Below are 19,351 nucleotides of genomic sequence, written 5' to 3'. Positions count from 1 at the left end.
GCACAAACTATACTTATTCCATTTGTGCTTCATCATCTCAACTGAGAAAGTGGAAGAAGCGTAACTGATTAATTTCTAAAATTTGAACTCACAGACTTTGAGCGATCTATCTAGACACACTTCAGCTATGGATTCCTGCATGCTGTGTGTTTATGCATTGTCTGCAACATTTGCCAGAGTCCCCAATAGCCAGAAAACATATGCATCACCTTCTATACCTTAGACCTCAATAGCTCCTCTGAGTTCTGGACATTGATGTCTGGTAACCTTAGGAAGGGGAAGGTCCCCCTACCCACTTAATTGTGCCTAAACCTACCCCAAAGTGGACAAATTCATATCTGAAAAGTGTGTCCTGCAGGCTTATACTTTGAATGCTCTATCCCTGCTTGTGGCTCTATTTTGAAAGCTGTGGCATCTTGGGGAGGTTAAGCCTGGATGCCAGAAGGAGGCCACTACGGGAGAGCTGCGGGGGCTGTATCCATTCCTGGGTCTCATGTTTTCTGCATCCAGATCTACCAAGATGTAAGTCCTCTCCACTACCTGCTCTCACTGTTGTTTTTTTCCCCGTGGCGAAGAGCTGAAATCTCCCTGAAACAATGAGCTACAGCAACCTCTCTTTTCCCCTGCATGATTTCTGTCACATGGTTTGATCACAACAACACAAATGTAATTGACAGAGGCTTGCCTGAGACTGGGCTGTCCAGCTGTCCTTTTGTCTGTTAAATCACTAGTAACTCCACTTATCACGCAGCATTTTCAGTAAAAGTAGTCTGCACATTTCTGACCATTCAAAGGTGTTGTTCATTAGGAGATGAAGATGTTACCCAGCTCCTGAGAAACTCATTTGAGGCAGTTTCTGATGTTGGTTTCAGTCTATTACCTAAGCCACCCAGACTGACAGGAGGGGGTAGTTCTTATTAAGTGTTGCTAAACAAAGGTAATTCCTTCTAGACACTGCACCCCAGCTAGGCTTGACTTTGAGACTTTATAAAGCAAGAAACATTTTCAACAATATACATTTGAATTCCTATTTTAGTTCATTTTGGTGGGCAGAAGAAAATCACTTATTTTTGTCTCTTTTCTTCAACTTGTAAGTAGGCTACTCTGAATATAAATAAGTAAAAACAAGTAAGGTTAATGGGCCAGGGGAAAAATGGGATTGACCACACACACACATTTGACACACAATGTTATGATTTAATCACCAGTTTTGCTCCCTGGACACTTGAGTTCTTCCTCATTGTGTCAAGAAAGGAAGTTGCAAGAAAAATTCACAGGTCTTCCTCTTACATATGATAGCTTCTTTAGAGTCTTCAAATATGATTTTGGAAACTTCCAGACTCTGTGCCTTCATAAATAATTATTCTACTTTATTTAATTCAATTTTCTAGAGAATACATATGCAGAGAAAATTCATAAAAGATATGGTTAGAATCTATGGATAAAATGCTTTATAAGTTATCTTCTTATATATATTAATTACTTTAATTTTAAATAGCTTGCTTTGCATGTCAATCCCAGTTCCCTCTCCCTCCCTTCCTCCCCCACCCCCTTATTATCCCCCCAGCTTCCCACCCTATCCCTACTTCCTTCCACATAAGGGATATCCAGAGTCTGTCATTTCTCTCAGGGCAGGGTCCAGGCACTCCCCTAAGAGACCAGGCTGAGAGAGCATCCCTCTTTGTGTTATGGACACACGAAGTCCATATGTATGCCAGGGATAAATACTGATCTACTGCCCAGGACCCCATAGGTTGCCCAGGCCTCCTCACTGACTCTCACACTCAAGGGGTCTGGATCAGTTCCATGCTGGCCTCCCAGCTGTCAGTTTGGAGTCCAAGAGCTCCCCTTGTTCAAATCAGCCATCTTTGCTGGTTTCGCCAGCCCATTCTTTGCCAATTTGCTCATCACTCTTCTCTCTCTGTCACTGGGTTCCATGGGTTCAGTTCAGTGCTTAACTGTGTGTGTTTGCCTCTGCTTCCATCAGTCACTTGACGAAGGTTCTAGGATAGCATATAAGGTAGACATCAAGTTCGTTATCAGGAATGGGCATTCGAGGTGGTCTGTCCACTATTGCTTAGCTTGCCAGTTGGTATCATCCTTTTAGAGCACTAGAGGTCTCACTGTTGCCAGATCTGTCTTCTAACCTATGACTCCCTCTATTATGGTATTTCTCATCCTGTTCTCCCCTGTTCTTCTCCCAACTTAACCTACCTGCTCCCCCATGACCTGCACTCTCCTCCTCTTTTCCTCCTCCTTTCTTCCCAGCTCCCACTCCCCCCCCAACTCCCACCATGTTCCCAATTTGTTCAGGAGATCTTGCCTCATTCCTCTTCACTGGGGTACCATGCATATCTCTCTTAGGTTCTTTGCTGTTTCCAAGACTCTCTGTCAGTGGAATTGCAGACTGGCACTATCCTGATCCATGTCTAAAACCCATATATGAGTGAGTACATACTATGCTTGTCTTTTTGTGACTGAGTTACCTCACTCAGGATGGTTTCTTCCAGTGCCATCCATTTACCTGCGAATTTCAAGATTCCATTGTTTTTATCTGCTGAGTAGTACTCCATTGTGTAAATGTACCACATTTTCTGTATCCACTCTTCAGCTGAGGGGCATCTAGGTTGCTTCCAGGTTCTGGCTATTACAAATAATAATGCAATGAACACAGTGGAACAGATGTCCTTGTTGTATGAATTTGCATCTTTTGGATATATGCCTAAGAGTGGAATTGCTGGGTCTTGTGGTAGATTGATTCCCATTTTCCTGAGGAATCTCCATACTGATTTCCAAAGTGTATTGTTCAATTTCCATGAGTTTGTAGGGTTTCTGTGATTTGTGTTATTGTTGAATTCTAATTTTAATCCATGGTGGTCTGAGAAGATACAGTTGGTTATCCCATTTTTTTGTATCTGTGAAGGTTTACTATGTTTCCTATTATGTGGTCAATTTTAGAGAATGTTCCATGTGGCACTGAGAAGAAGTTATATCCCTTTGTATTTGGGTGGAATGATATATATATATATGTATATATATATATATATATATATATATGTATGTATATACATATATATGTGTATATGTATATATATATATATGTTAAACCTAGTTGGGTCATAACTTCTATTACTTCTTTTGTTTCTTTGTTAAGTTTCTGTATGGAGGTCCTGTCTAGTGGTGAGAGTGGAGTGTTGAAGTCTCCTCTACTAGTGTGAGAGATTTTATGTGTGATTTGAGCTTTAGTAATGTTTCTTTCATGAATGTGGGTGTTTTTGTATTTGGGGCATAGATGTTCAAAATTGAGACTTCATCTTGATGGACTTTTCCTTTGATGAATCTGAAATGTCCTTCTTCATCTCTCTTGACTGATTTTAATTTGAAGTCTAATTTGTTAGATATTAGGATTGCTACGCCAGCTTCTTTCTTGGGTCCATTTGACTGGAAAATCTTTTCCCAACTCTTTACTCTGAGGTAATGTCTGTCTTTGACATTGAGATGTGTTTCTTGTATGCAGCAGGATGGGTTCTGTCTTTGTATCCATTCTGCTAGTCTGTGTCCTTTTATAGGCAAGTTGAGACCATTGATATTGAGGGATATTAATGACCATTGATTGATGATTCTTGTTTGTGCTTGATTTATTGGTAGTGGAGTTAGTGTGTGTAGGTTCTCCTCCCCTTTTCTTTTGGTGTTTGGTAAAGTGGGATTATCTATTGTTTGTGTCTTTGTGAGTGTAGTTATCTTCGTTGGGTCTAGGTTTTCCTTTCAGGACTTTCTGTAGAGCTGAATTCATGGATACGTATTATTTAAATCTGGCTTTGTCATGGAATTTTTTTTGTTTTCTCCATCTATGGTAATTGAAAGCTTTGCAGGATATAGTAGTCTGGGATGGCATCCTTGTTCCCTTAGCGTTTGTAGGACATCTGTCCAGGATCTTCTGGCTTTCATAGTTTCCATTGAGAAGTTGGGTGTAATTCGGATAGGTCTGACTTTATATGTTACTTGGCCTTTTTCTTTAGTTGCTCTCAATATTTTCTCTTTATTCTGTAGGTTTGATGCTTTGATTATTATGTGACGAGGCAACTTCTTTTTCTGGTTCTGTAAGATTCTTGTATTTTCATAGGCATATCCTTCTTTAGGTTAGGGAAGTTTTCTTCTATAATTTTGCTGAATATGTTTTCTGTACCTTTGAGCTGTATTTCTTTGCTTTCTTCTATACCTATTTTTCTCAGGTTTGGCTTCTTTATGGTGTCCCATATTTCCTGGATATTTTGTGTTAGGCATTTGTTGCTTTTGAGATTTTTTTTGGTTGATGACTGTATATCCTCTAATGAGTCTTCAACGCCTGAGATTCTCTCGTCTGTCTCTTGTATTCTATTTGTGATACATGCATCTGCAGTTTCTGATCATTTACCCAGGTTTTCTATTTCCAGCATTCCCTCATTCTGTTTTTTTTTATTGTTTCTGTTTCGGCTTTCAATCCTTCAACTGTTTGAGCTGTTTCCTTCATTTGTTTGGTTGTTTTTTTCTTGGTACTCTTTAGATTCTTTAAGAGATTTGTTTATTTCTTGAATTTTTTTTGGTTCATCTTTTCCTCCATTTCATGTATTTTTGTATGTTTTTTCTTTTATTTCTTTAAGAGATTTCCTTGTTTCCTCTTTGAGGGTCTCTATCATCTTCATAAAATAATTTTTAAGGTCTCTCTGTCTCTTCTGCTTCATCTATGTAGTGCTTTTCAGGTCTTACTGGTGTTGGATCTCTAGATTCTGGTGGAGTCATATTGGTCTTTCTATTGCTGAGTGAGCTCTTATTCTGTCTTCTTCCCATCTCTTCTTCCAGTGGGTGCAGGTGGGGTCTTTCTATCTCCACTGGTCTCCTTCTTTCCTGAAGCTGAAGCTGGGGGTGCTGGGGAGTGGGGTCTGAAGCTGGGGACACCGAAGGGTGGGGTCTGGAAGGACTTTCTTGTGTGGTGGATCCTCTGGATGCCAGAGCCAGGACCCTAAAGATTGAGGGGGTAGGTGATGGGTGGGGGAGTATTCCCAGGAGGACCCAAGCTCACCTGAGTCTGGGATGTCAGAGAGTGGAGTCTGGAAGAACTGATGCCTTTCCTGTGTGGGTGGCAGGAGCAGTCCCCAGAAGATTGAGGGAGTGGGTGATAGGCAGGGGTAGGGTGGTCCCAGGGGGACCCAAGCTCACTTGAAGCTGGGGACACTGGAGGATGGGGTCTGGAAGGACTGATGCCTTTCCTGTGTGGGCAGATCCTCTGTATTTATTTTCTTATATTAAAGGAAACTTGCTATGTGTTGTTTTAGGCATTATGTATCCTGCTGCCTTCATCTATGTGTGGTCATGTAGGTATGTGAGGAAAGGAGGGAAAGAGAGAGGCTATGGAGGGCTAAGTTCCATCTTTGCACATCAGAGACAGACAGGTACCTCTGTCAGCCAAACCCTAACTTCAGAATGCAAGAATGTGACTCCAGGGATCTTTGAAGGGCTGCAGTTAGAAGAGAATGTCCAAGAAAAGCAGGAGGTCCTAGAGCCAGGTACCTTATAATCATGGTCTCAAATTAAGTTCTGTCTAATGGATGAAAAATTATACCTTTCTGTATCCCATGCTGAAATTGTACAGAGGCAGAGCATCGGGTCACACTCTAGTTCATACTTAGCAAATGACAAGTAACTTTCTCCAACACAATATCCTTGGTGTGAGAATCATATTGAGAAAGACAGCTTCCCCTCCATCTTGCATCTCGTAAACTCTGCATTCACAAGCGTGTACAAGCAGGGGACAGAGATGAACACATTCTTGATGAGTCAGCTCCCACCCCAACACACACACACACACACACACACACACACACACACACACACACACACACTTTGGAGTAGGGCAGAGAGCAAACCAGTTTATATCGAAATTACTGACATGGCTGAAAATTGGATCAATGATGAGGTAGCTACAATAAGCCTTCTCCTTTCATCCCCTCCCAGAAATACAGCTAAGATTACTTTAAAGAAAGTCTGGGTGTCTTTCAGAGAAGAGATAGAAGTACAGGTGAGGAGCTGCTCCAAACAGGTCATCAATCAATACCAGTGTCTGCCACTCAATCCACCCGTGAGTCTCATCCTGCTTACTGGAAAAGAGTGTTATTTTCTCTTACACTTTTAACTCATGCATCAGGCCTGTAAATAATTAATGCTTCAGACACAAAGGAAAAGAAAGCTGTGCTTGGACCCGGAAGAAGCAGCATGCATGTTTTTCTTGACTACTTCAATATGCAAAATTTGCTGCCACTTAGGGGGCTCTATGTTCTGCTTTCAACAGAAGACACAAACAATAGCTTGAATTCAGTGTCAAAACGAATTGTCACGTGACTTGAGGGATGTACTTAAAGGCTTTTGCGTTGGGGCATTAGGAATCTCAGTACACATTTAGAACAAGGGTGGTGTTTGCAGAGCATGTGTTTCAACACAGGACTTCTGATTACTTATAAGAACCCCAAATTCAACTCATGTATGAGTCATTTCTCTGGTTTGGCCTCTTATAGGGGAAATTGATGGCTATTTGCAGTCAGCCAAGTCATGACACCGGTCTAGAAAAGCTTATGGGTAGCCTACTGTAGGTAAGGGGACAGAAAGAGGAAAGTAATATCCACACTTCATTTATACTCATGTAGAACAGAGGGTTAGAAATGGGGCTGTCTTGGTGTATTGGGATGGTGTGATCTTTGCATACATACACCCGATGCTAGAGACCACTCTTAAATTGTTGTCCTAAGGAATGATGGAAAGAACATAAGAAAAAGTATGTAAAATCTGTGCACCATTATTGTCACTGTGATCCTATGCTCAAGTCCTAGAGGGTTTGGAGATTCTCTAATGAGAGCCCAGACTATTATAGCAAAGACCCCAGAACAATAAACCCCAAATTAAACCTTCCCCAGGAATCCTCTGCTGGGGAAAGAGAAACACTGAAAACCCCTTGGTCCAGAGGATCAGCCAAATGATGGACCAGTCTCCCACGAAGATCCGACACACTTCCACCATCTTATCTTGGGGCCAAATGAAATCATTCATTTCCCTTGGCTTTTGATTTCACTTTTCTATAAATTGGAGCACTGCTATAGAGAAGGTGGAGAAAAACAAAGTAAATCCATTTTCCTTTACTGAGTTCTGTTTCCTAATTTCTTCTAAATACAACAAAAGCAAGATTTTCAGGACTAAATGCCCCTTAACACTGTGACTCAGGACATTTGCTTCATTAACTGTGTAATTTGAAATAAGCATGGTGTTTAAGGTCAGGGCAGGTTCTTCTCTCAACATAGTCATCCACATACCTGGGGAAGTAGGCAAATGGGTTAGTTTTAGGGTCTCCATGTGCAAATGCAGGCAGTTGGAATTTGATGATCTAATAATAAATTGCATTTATACCAGGATTTAAAGTCTATGATTTTGTGATTATATTCCAGTCATATTTCCATCCACCCTGAATTTTTCTCAACATAAAATGGCATTTAAATATCAAAACAGAAAGACATTTTCTTTTCATCTTTAATTCTTACTTTCAAACTCTAAAAGCTACTGTGCACCGAATTATAGCTGTAGTTACCATGAAACATCTATTGGTCTAATCCACAAGTCTGTATTTTATCAAGAGCCAGTGCCTAGAGTAATTAGGAAGTCTGGATACTGAATTTTCAGAAAACTACATGCACCAAACTCCACTTACTGTTCATCTTTGCTCTGCTGTGATTAACCCACCTCATTCTTATTATTATAATTGGTTCTAATTATGTCATTCTTTCCAACTGAATAGTATTAATAGATATTTGGGGAAAACATTAAAGGAAATGATATTTTCATAAGAAAATAACAAGTAAGATACAATTAATCATTATTTTTTTCTGGTATTAAAGCACAGATAATGATCAGTGATTTTTCAGTTCCTCAAAGGAGGAAAAAGAAAAATCTGAAATGAAAGGAAATGTTATAATTACCAAAAGAAAGTTCTGGTCAATTTTTGTTCTCTAGAATTTGATACTGAGAAAAATTACCAAACCTTTTGTTCTGGGCATAATTTGAAAAGATGAGAGATATGTGTGTGAGATGGTTTAGTTAAAGGGCCACTTGAAAATGAGATAGGAAATTGGTTTCTCTCAAGTCAGTAATGATTCATTTTGATTGTCAGTTTGGATCGAAAGACATGGGAGAGATGAGTAAGGTACACTTCTGTGGGTGGCTGTGAAGGTCCTTCCAGAGAACATGGAGTACAGAAACTGAGAGAGAGAGAGAGAGAGAGAGAGAGAGAGAGAGAGAGAGAGAGAGAGAGAGGGAGGGAGGGAGGGAGAGAGAGAGACAGAGAGAGCTGCCCTTAGTGGGAGCAACAAGTCAAAGGGCTGAGCCACACTTAGCAGAAGCGGGAGGGGGGGGAGCCTTGGAGCACATGCAGGTCCCACCCTTATTCATCAGGTACAGCTGTTACAGCTGCCACCACCCATTGGCATCCAACTCTAGCTTCTTCTACCTTTCAGCAATCATTCCAGTGACTCTGCAGCATGTTCACAGGGAACTTCGTCCTTGGACCAGAAGGGGACCATTGGTTCTTCTTGTTCTGACATTTGCAGTTGCTTGAATTCATCAGCTTCCAGGCTCTCAGACTTCCCAGTGTACAAGTGGTCATTTTTTGAATGATCCAGCCTCCAGAGGGATAAGCATATATATTCACATATTCTACTGGTTCTACTCTTCTAGATAGCCCCAAGTAATATAGTGCTATTGCATTTCACTAGCTCTGAGTCTCCCGGCATCAAGATCCTCAACTTCCAAATTAATAGGTGATGCTGCAATGATAAATGGCACACTTACTGAAAGTAAAACTAAGTATTTATTGTAGAAATTACTCACAAGAGACCAAACAAGTAACCCAGATGAGCCGAGTAGTTTTCCGCCACCGAACTGGAAGCCGAAAGCTGGAAAAAGAGACAGAGACTTCCGTTGTTCAGTCTTTTATACCTTCCCCCGTAACGCCCCTTGCCATGCCCAAAAGTGGGCCTGGCTAGTGATGTAGTTCACCGCCTACATCCGTATACGTCTTTAGTCATGCCTAAAGTGGGTGTGGTTAGTGGTGTGGTAAACCGCTCTTTTATTACCTCATCTGTGTGCGCCTCTAGTAAGTCACATTGTTAATGGCTGCATTGTTTTCCTCCTACAAATAGGTAATCAAGAACATCTTTCCAACCATTTGCTTCTACAAAAGCTGAGACCTGATTGCTGAATTTGTGCCTTAAATGAGAATATTAAACGTAGTTTCCACTAGGCTATAACCAAATCTGTCATGTGAATTTTCCCTGAGGAAATCAGGAGCAGAGCTCTCTGTGTTACCACATCTCCATGGTGAAGGTTCTGAAACTTCTTGGTGCCTTGCTTGAGGTTGCAGAAACACTGGAAGAATATTACAACTTCTATCTTCAACCAGAGGATGAATAAGGCTTTATAAGACTTCAGTAATTAATAATTTTAATAATGACTGGGCATTAACCATTTCCATATCCTCTCACACCAAACCCAAAGCTTTATTCTCAGAAAAATATGTACTTCCTGGGGCTACACAATCCCTAAGTGGATGAGTGAGGGCTTGAGTTCAGAGAAATTTCTTTAATCTGAAGGGATGTAAAGCATTAAGAAGGGAATATTCATGAACAAGTATTTTCAAGTAGTGTCTGGTTAAGATGATTTAGCTGCAAGTTTTATCACATTTAAATATCTGATCCTGTTAAAAATGGATAAACTGTTAGAATTTTGAAGGTATGACAACATGAATATCTTAATAATTAATAGTGAGTAAATAAATGATAGGAAAAATAATCAGATTGGAGCTGGGGATATAGCTCAGTGGTCAAGGAAAGCTTATCATGTGCTTGGTCCTTCACATTCACAGACAAGAAAGAAAAAGAGAGAGAGAGAGAGAATGAGAGAGAGAGACAGAGACAAAGAGAGACAGAGAGACAGAGACAATGAGTTGTGTCCTTACTAACCTTACCAATTTGGGTTCATGTTGTTTAAATAAAGTATGTTAAAAATTAAACTATAAAAGTTACTTGCTAATCTTATTAGCAGGAGAGGCCTTCTGTCTCAAGAATATCTTGAAATCCAGAAGACAGATTATGAAAGTTTGATAGATTCAAGTCTTTGAATTAAAAAAATTTTAATGAATTCAGCATGGTAAAGCCACTGCAAGCAAATATAAAAAAGAATACATTCACTGGAAAAAAAAGGATTGAGATTTGTCTGGATCATTTTTACTAAAATATAAAAATGTACCTATAGATTACTATAAAGCCTCCCACACAGCCCAACAGAAAAATATATAGTGACTAAGAAGAGGAAGCTCACACATTTAAAAAAGGTGAACTAAGCTTTTAAGTGTAAGAAAAGTATTTAAAGTTACTTGTAATAAGAGGAAGTAGGGCCAGAGAGATGGCTTGGTGGGTAGATGTACATGCCCTTGAACTCTCAAAGTAGAAGGAAAGACTCAAGTCCTGCAACTTGTCCTCTGACCTACACATGTATGCCATGTTTGTGTGCATGCACTAACTCACGTATACACACACACACACACACACACACTAAGCAAAGTAAAGAATATTTCTTAAAGAAAAATACCATCTTTGAAATATTATTAAGATGTCAAATTTTGTTTATTCCATTGGTAGACATTAATAAATCTTATAAAAATGTAAAGATACCTATGAAAATGTATGGCTACATCATACTGAAAAGAGTGTAGAAAAATAAGCCCATTTCTCTCCCTGAGAAGTGATATAACTCCTACATAGGGTGATTGGGTGATAAATATCTAGAAAAAATGTAAAGGCATGTATAGTCTTTTATGGGGCAATTTCACACAGAATTCCATCATTTTGATAGGACCCCATATATGTACAATTTTATATGCATGTTATTCATCTTGAGTATTCATTTTTTTACATTTTTGTAACAGAAAAAGATTGGAAGCAATTTAAACGCCTACTAATAAGGAACTAACTCCCTAGAAAATGGTTCATTTATAATGTAGAATTCCCTTTGTGTCATTTTTGTGTAGGTACTTTGTTGCTATTTTTAATTAGATACATATACAGATATTGCTTATGCATGTGAGTCCAGGCAGCCAGAAGAAGGTGTTGGATCCTCTCCAGCTGGGGTTACATATAGTTTTGAGCTGTTCATTGCCAACGTGGGTGCTGGGAACAGAACCTGGGTCTTCTAGAAGACCAGCAAGTTCTTTTATCTGCTGAGCCACTCTTCTGCTTCCCATTTGAATTTGGAACAGAAGAACATGTATGAGCACATGCCATGTGCTCATTATTTTCATAGTTTATCTTTCTAGGTTTACCTCATGCTCTTCCCTTCTTTCTTGCTTCTCCACAAAATTCTATTATGGTAGTGCTGACATTTGGAAGACAACATAGTTGTGTAAAATGCACAGGGCTAAGAGTTAATATTCCACAGTAATAAAGCAGCAAGAACAAACTGGATGCAGGAGAGGCTTTTTACCTTTCAAAGTGCATCCCCAGTGACATACTTTCTCTAACAAGACTCTACCTCCTCATCCTCACTGGTAGGTTTCCCACATTCCAATGGATGATCCCACATACATGAATATGTGAGCAATATTAATAGGACTTAGTCAGTTTTCAAAGAAAAAAAGAAGAAGACACTGTGTTAGGAGAGGACCATGTTGGGGGAATCCATCCAAGGGGAGTTGGAGGAGAGTATATATATGATCATATTTCATTGTATACATGTGCAAAATTTTTAAGAATAAAGAAAATCATGTAGAAAATAATAAAATAACAGATTCCTTAAAAAAGACATGAAGTGGGGAGGGGTGGATATGGGTTGGGAGCATCCTAGGGAGATCTGGAGGGAGGGAGGGTGTGTAGATAAGATTAAAGTGAATTGTACTCATGTATAAAAAATTTTAAGAAAATAAATGAAATATTACTTTAAAAGTATATTTCTATTTTCTGCTTTGCTTTTTTCCATGAAGAATATCACATGGGCTCAAGTCTTTGCCCTGGAAATTCTCAGCAAAGTTTCACTCTCTAGAACCAAGTTGTGGTACTGTGCTCTTTCCACAGGTCCAGAGCTGGCTTACCCAGCTCCCTTCTCCCCTGAAGCCTCAAGGAAAGAGGAGGGAATAATGCAAAGGGATTTCCTTCAGGCAGTGAGAAGGACTCACCCCACAGTCTTTCCTCCAGTTTATCCCAGAACTCTTTCATTTAGTAATTCAGAGACGACATCTTCATTGGTAGGATTTACTTGTTATCTGTGTTCAGATGGGGATATATGCTGAGGGATGTGTTACTAAGCAATTTTGTCACTATATGAACGTTTTAAAGTACACTTGCAAAAGCCAAGAGGACTATGTTTTAAGTGATGTCATCTTATGGGACTACTGTTGTCTATATCATCTATGGTTGGACAGATACAGTCATGAAGCACAGTAACCCAGTTCTTATGTTTGGCTGAAGGTAGCATTGTCTTTGTTACAAGATTTCTTCATTCTCACTGTTATATCCTGGTTACATATTCTCAGATACATTTTGTTGCTCAAATAGCATAATAGCATATAGCTTACACAACACACACACACACACACAGAGAGAGAGAGAGAGAGAGAGAGAGAGAGAGAGAGAGAGAGAGAGAGAGAGAGAGAGAGAGAGGAGAGAGATTAGGTTAGTATGAGTTTGAAGTACATTAAGCAACATTGGGGGTTTGTTGGCAACTTTGCATTCTCTGAATCTTCATCACCTCTTTCTGTCATGGTGGTGTGTGAAAGGCAACAATCACTAGCAAGGATTTTGATTCCCCAGACAGAGAATTTTGAAGTCTGGGGAGGAAGGAGTTTAAAAATTTGATATAAAACTCTCAGAATATTTTGCAACAATAAATGTTGTCTGTCATTCATATGCCTAAGTAGAAATAAAATTCCCTACAGAATAGAGTCTGCTCTGAAATACATAACAAATAAATCCTTTTTTAGACTGCATATTATTATATATGGGAGTAGGGAGAACAAAGGCAGCTGAAATATGACTAATTCTGGATATCTTCTTGCTATTATATTTTCTGCTGTGTTCCACACTCACAGAAGCAAAATAATCCCCAAAGATCCTATTTTTATCACTTAGGAATACCACTTAAAATGGAACCATGACATCAAATTAATTCTAAATATGGACATTCAAAGCTATGGCAATTTTTTCTGTATTTTTCAAAAAATTTCCAGATATTTGTGGCTGAATGTTACCTTCACTGAATCCCTGATACATAAAAGAATTTAAGCTCATCAGCATGCTAATGCAATATCATGTTCTGCTTGATAAAGGATTCTAAAGGAACTCTCCCCCTTTTTAATCCCACTTTGGTGAGCTAGGGTGAAGACCATCATTGAAGACCCCACCCCAGCCTCCCCATTAGTTTCGCCTTCTCTAATGAGAGGACCCAGAAGCTATGAGCCCAGGGACTTTCCCACCATCTCTTGGGGAAGAACCATACTTCCTCCATACTAAATAACCCAGAAAAATGCGAAGAAAATTCTAGACTTATACCTGGAAAGACAATTCTGACAAAGGAACTCGCAGTGCTGAGTTCCCAAAGTCCAGGGACACTGTATTCACATTCTTCCCAAGGCCTTTCTGTCTTTCAGTCTCTCCTCTTTGAGATGATTTCGGCCATTTGTGATGCAATTAACATCATTACACCCTCATATTTCAGGTCATGACTGACCAAATCTCTTGCTGAGCCCAACATCTACACAGAAATAACATGTTCAGATTCTGAGTGTGACACAAGGAATGTGTGTTAGTGGGAGGCACTATAAGAAGGTGGCAGTAAACTGATCTTTGGTGTGTTTTGTAGGGGGACCAAAAACTAGACCAAAACTAATGTGGCTGGAGAGATGGCTTCGTGGTTAAGAGCCCATGCTGCTCTTCCAGAGAAGTGATTTGGATCTCAGCACTCATATCAGGAGGGTCACAATTGCTATAACTCTAGCTCTAGAGGATCCAATATCTTCATCTGGTGTCTAGAACACACACACACACACACACACACACACACACACACACACAAAATCTTTAAACAAGGAGTAGACCAGCGAAAACGACAACTCTTCAACTATGGACCTAAGAGCTCCCTCAGATTCTTTTGTTGCTGTTAGGCATCACATTGCACTCCTGGCTTCTTGTCCCAGTCACAGGGCTGAGTGCTGGCTAACACCGCAGTGCTATTTTGTTGCTATCAAATGCATGCATGAATAACCAGGCAATGGTGCTTTAAATCTAAGGATAAACAACCTGCTACATCTTGATGGGAAAACTCACGGCAGCTATCATCAGTCTCTGCTAAATTTAGCTACACAAAACTAATGATTAGAGCAAGGCGGTTTTACCACAAGGGTGGGTCAGTTCTGACAGTTACGACCTCTGGTAATGGCAATCTGCCTTGCCACCGTCCTTTAGAGAATATGATCACAGTTATATGGATGGAGGATGATAGAAATATTCGAGACATGGCAAATTAGCTTGTAAACAAAACGAGCCATTAAAAGTGAATATACACACAGCTAAAAGCTCTAATGAGCAGGCTGGTGTTTACCAAGGCAGCAGTGAGAGGTTGTCTCCAACTGTGGGCATACATAGTCTCTGAGAGCCTGAGAAATACAATCCACACAGGGTGTCAACTATGGAGGTAAATTTTAAGAGGTTACACATGGATGACTCTGACACATTGATAAGTGTGATAGTGTGATGACATCAGCGGCTATTGTTGAGACTCAATACAGTCAGAAGGTGAGATCCGTTCATGCTTCCCTAGGCAACAAGAAATTACCAGGTCAATTACATTTTTAGCAGCTGTGACAAATAAAGGGAGGAAACATGCATTTGGACTCATAGCTTGGTGATGATCTGGTCCATGCTGGCAGGGAATGCATGGCAACAGGAATACAAGGTAGATGGTAACATTACATCTGCAGTCAGGAAGTTGAGAAAGATGGATGCTTGAGCACGGCTTAATTTCTCCATTTTATTCACTCTGGGACATCAGCACATAATATGGTGGTGCCCCAATTCAGGGTAAGTCTTCTGTCTTCAGTTAAACATTTCTGGAAACACCGTAATAACCATGTGTTTCCATAGGGATTCAAAACACACTTGATAATGAAGGTTATCCATTGTAGTTATTATAAGGAATAAGTGAAGACATCTCAGGAGCCTAACAAGGTTTTAAAGAACCAAGAAGACTCATTGGGCATGGGGTGTGGCTCAACACAATTGCATTGAAATTTGTACCCCATTGCTCCATTGCTTAGTGTACTGTCAGGGCCCTAATATGATATTTCAGATATAGACTTCAGCTCAATTCCAGGAGCTTGAATCTCCTATTGTCTTTTAGATGTTGGCTAATTACCTCCAGATGGACTGGCCACAGTGGAGAATGGCTTCCAGTTTGTGTAACAATAGACCTAGGCCCCACACCCATCATGAGGGCTAGTAGGATGTGCCTGGGGATGAGTGGGATGTGTCTGAAGACTGGTGAGATGTGCCATTATGGAAAGTCTGGGGGCTTATTTACTTGCAATCTAGGACCATCTCTAGGGTTAAAGAAAGTGTTTCCTAGTCAGCCCTATATACATGATGACAGATATCTTCTGCCAATCTCTACTGCTTTTGGAAAGTTATTTAAGAGGATGCTTGAATTAATCATATTCTCCAGTATTAACTGAGAGCCCTCCTGAGATGACATGATGTCCCTGTCTCGTCCTTAATTAACATCGCTGGATAGCTAGGATTTCCCTGATCCACACTCACCGACTCAGGGTCAGACCCAGGGCTGTTCAGCTGGTTCCAAACAAAGCTCCAAAGACATCAGTCCAGAATAGATGGCCCCTGTAGTGTAGGACTGATACAGGCCAGACCCTGGCAGCATACCATATTTTGATGTCATGTATCTATAATTCTACATTTCTGTTTCCTTCTGGATGATACTGGTTTGATTTGTTGTCCCCTTGAGTGTATGCTTTCTTCTCATGTAAGGTGCTACTGTCTCATGATTTCTTGTCCCCTTAGATTTCTATCTATCTATCTATCTATCTATCTATCTATCTATCTATCTATCTATCTTTCTTTCTTTCTTTCTTTCTTTCTTTCTTTCTTTCTTTCTTCTTCTTCTTCTTCTTCTTCTTCTTCTTCTTCTTCTTCTTCTTCTTCTTCTTCTTCTTCTTCTCCTCCTCCTCCTCCTCCTTCTCTTCTGCATTTATTTTTTTCTGTTAATGCACCTGACCTGGCAGGCTATGCTGTGTGTTTCCTTCAAATATCTCACATGACTGGCTTTACAGCATCCTCTTGAATAGGAACCTCTTATCAAGGTACTATATAGGCCTCTGGCCAGTACAGACATCTCTCCTTGTCCATTTAACCTTGTGATCCTTATTTTAATTAGGGGCAATTAAGGTAACAAGAATGTGTGGTATAAAAATATTCCACTAAGTAAGAAGAAACTCAAAAGAATATAGCTGGTCCTCAGAGGATTTCCTTCTATAGCCCATCCAGTAAAATTGGGGAATCAATTCATGGTTATCGCTTAGGTTGTGGAAGTCTAGATGGTTGTACTGTGCTGTAGGAATGATAGCATTCCTAGAGGGTAAATAATGAAATTTCAAGTAACAATAGCCATTTAGCCACTTCCCAGCAGAGGTGCATGTTTAGGGACCAGTCCATTGGAAACACATTGCTTGTACAGATACTGTTTTTATTAAAGCCATATACTAGTCATCCTTACTATGAGTCTATGGCTGTCAAAGAGCCTTTAGGCTAAACCAATAGCATCAGTTCAATTAAGCTGGAGTATAGTCCATTATACTTCATGCTGGCTTCTAAAGTGTTTTCTGGATGGAGCTATAGAAGAAAATTAAAACAAAGAAAATATTGACTCATACGTTTAAAGCCATTCTACAATTGAGATAAACATGCAATCCCTACTCTGGTCCCCAGGGAGGGTGAGGCTCTCCATGGGGTGGGGGTTTCCAAAGTCTGTCATATTATACTGGACAGGGTCTAGGCCTTCTCCTATGTGTCTAGGCTGAGAGAGCCTCCCTCCATGTGGAATGGGCTCCTAAAGTCCATTCATATGCCAGGGATAAATACTGATCTACTACCCAAGGCCCAACAGATTGAAAAATTTAGTAAGTTGAAACTCAAAATGGTCAATTGTCAGCCTTTGTTACTACCCACTACCTATTCATGGGAGCAGTAGACTTCCTTTATGGACATTCTTATACATGTTCTGAGCTTCAACAATGTGGCACGGACATGGTTAAGGACAATTATCATTTGATGTACTTGAGTGCTCCAGAGGCAGTAGACACACTGTAGTCGGTGTGACTGACTCCAAGAGGTGGGCAATAAAGCATGCTCACACACATGTTAGATACTTGGATATTATGATTGCAATTCTCTAATTCTGAAGACTTGCCAAAGTGAATGGAGACTCCACTAGAGAATAGTAGACATAAGATGCCATGCCTAATTTAGATACAAGGATTTTTTTCCTAATATGTGGGATTACCAGATAGCTGCTAGTTAATTCATTAAAATGCCTTAGTGGTCAACTTAAATTCCTATGTCATGTGATGGGGAAAGATTCCTCATTAAGCTTTTTGAAAACAAAAGGTAAATTTGGAGCTAAGTATGGTGGCACATGCATATAACCTTAGTGCTTAGGATGTGGGATGAGAAGGATCAAGATTTCAAGGTCAACCTAATCTACATGGTGAATTCAAAACCAGCCAGCATTACATGAGGTGATGTTTCAAAGACAAAAAACAAACATAAAAAAGCAGTAAAGATTTTTTTCATGGGTATATGCCCCAAAGAGTTTCAGTGCTTGTGTACCTATGCCTCATGTGGCCAAGTTATGGACTTAGCCTGGGTCCTTATCCACTCAGATAAAGAAAGTAGATGTATAAGTACAAGCTTGGAGTTCTTTTCAGCCATGAAGAAGAATGAAATTATGTTGTTTGTGGGGAAATGAATAGATGTGGAGGCCATCTTGTTAGGCAAAATAAGCCCAGCTGCTGAAGGTTTTCTCTCATCTGTGGAAACAAACAAGCAATCAGGCAAACAAGAATACTTACCCAAGAGTAGAAGAGGGACTATCAAGGAAGGAGAAGGGGTGGGAACTTGAGAGGATAGTTAGGGAGTTATAATCATTTGAAGCTTAATCTATGCATGTGTAAAGATGTCAGTGATTCCTATTAATTTATGCAAATAATATACATTCACACTTTTAATAAAAAAACTGGAGAGTGACAGGATGCGATGGCCTACACTTTATTCCAACACATATTATTATGAATTGTTTTTTCTTTGAAGTAGGAAGAAAAGAATGATATTGATGGATGAAGACCTACCTGTAAATACTTTACTAGTTAACAAGTGACTATGTGAGCCCTTTTCTTTCTTTTTCTCTCTTTGCCAGAAGAGTGTGTCTATCAAGAGTGGTCTCTTGGAGTTGTGTGGGCTCATACGTCTGTGAATGAGAAGCTGGATCCTTACTTTCCAGTCTGTGTATTTCATCTCTGCACAGCTTAGGTTTAAACAACTGCTGTCTCTTCACTTTGTCTTTCTGAGAGCTTGGACATATGAAAGAACTATAATTAAGGACAATTAGGGAGCCAAAGGCTCCAGTGCACACTCAGTGGTTAAGAACAGTCAGTGTTGAAATGTTTAATGTTAGGACTGGTAAAAAGAAGCATGAGCTAGGGGACTTGTTTACAACATTCTTCAAGATTCTGATAAAAGCAAATTGCATGAAGAGGAAGTATTGCTTTGTGTGTCTAGAGCCAGGGCTTGAGAAATGGACATTGAATATGAGAAATTGCTTGAGGTTGGCTGGGTTTCACTGTGGTCGATAATTCAAGAAAGCATACTACATCTTCATTATCTGGAATTTGGCTTCTGTGAGCCTCCTGTGTGGGGTGGGAGGTGGGGTGGGGGGAGGTGAGGGTGGTGGAGGTGGGGTGCACTTAAATCTGAATACATCATACACAAGAGTATTTCTCGTCCTTCAGTCAGAAAGACCATTTTGAATAGAACTTGTTTGATTGTGGGGGTGGTTATGAGAGTCTTTCATCTTAAAAGCAGCAATTCTCCACCTCATTAATTCTTCATTCAAAGTTCTTCATTGTTTAAATGCTGGCTGTTTGTCTCCTGCTTAGAGTTGCTGATTTGGAAACAATCCTGCCATGTTCATTAACCACAGAGGCATCCCAGGGCCTTTGCATTAT

The sequence above is a fragment of the Mesocricetus auratus genome, unplaced genomic scaffold (genome assembly GCF_017639785.1).
Source record: "Mesocricetus auratus isolate SY011 unplaced genomic scaffold, BCM_Maur_2.0 Super-Scaffold_100018, whole genome shotgun sequence".
Classification (NCBI taxonomy): Eukaryota; Metazoa; Chordata; class Mammalia; order Rodentia; family Cricetidae; genus Mesocricetus; species Mesocricetus auratus.
Note: the sequence above shows the minus strand (reverse complement) of the source record.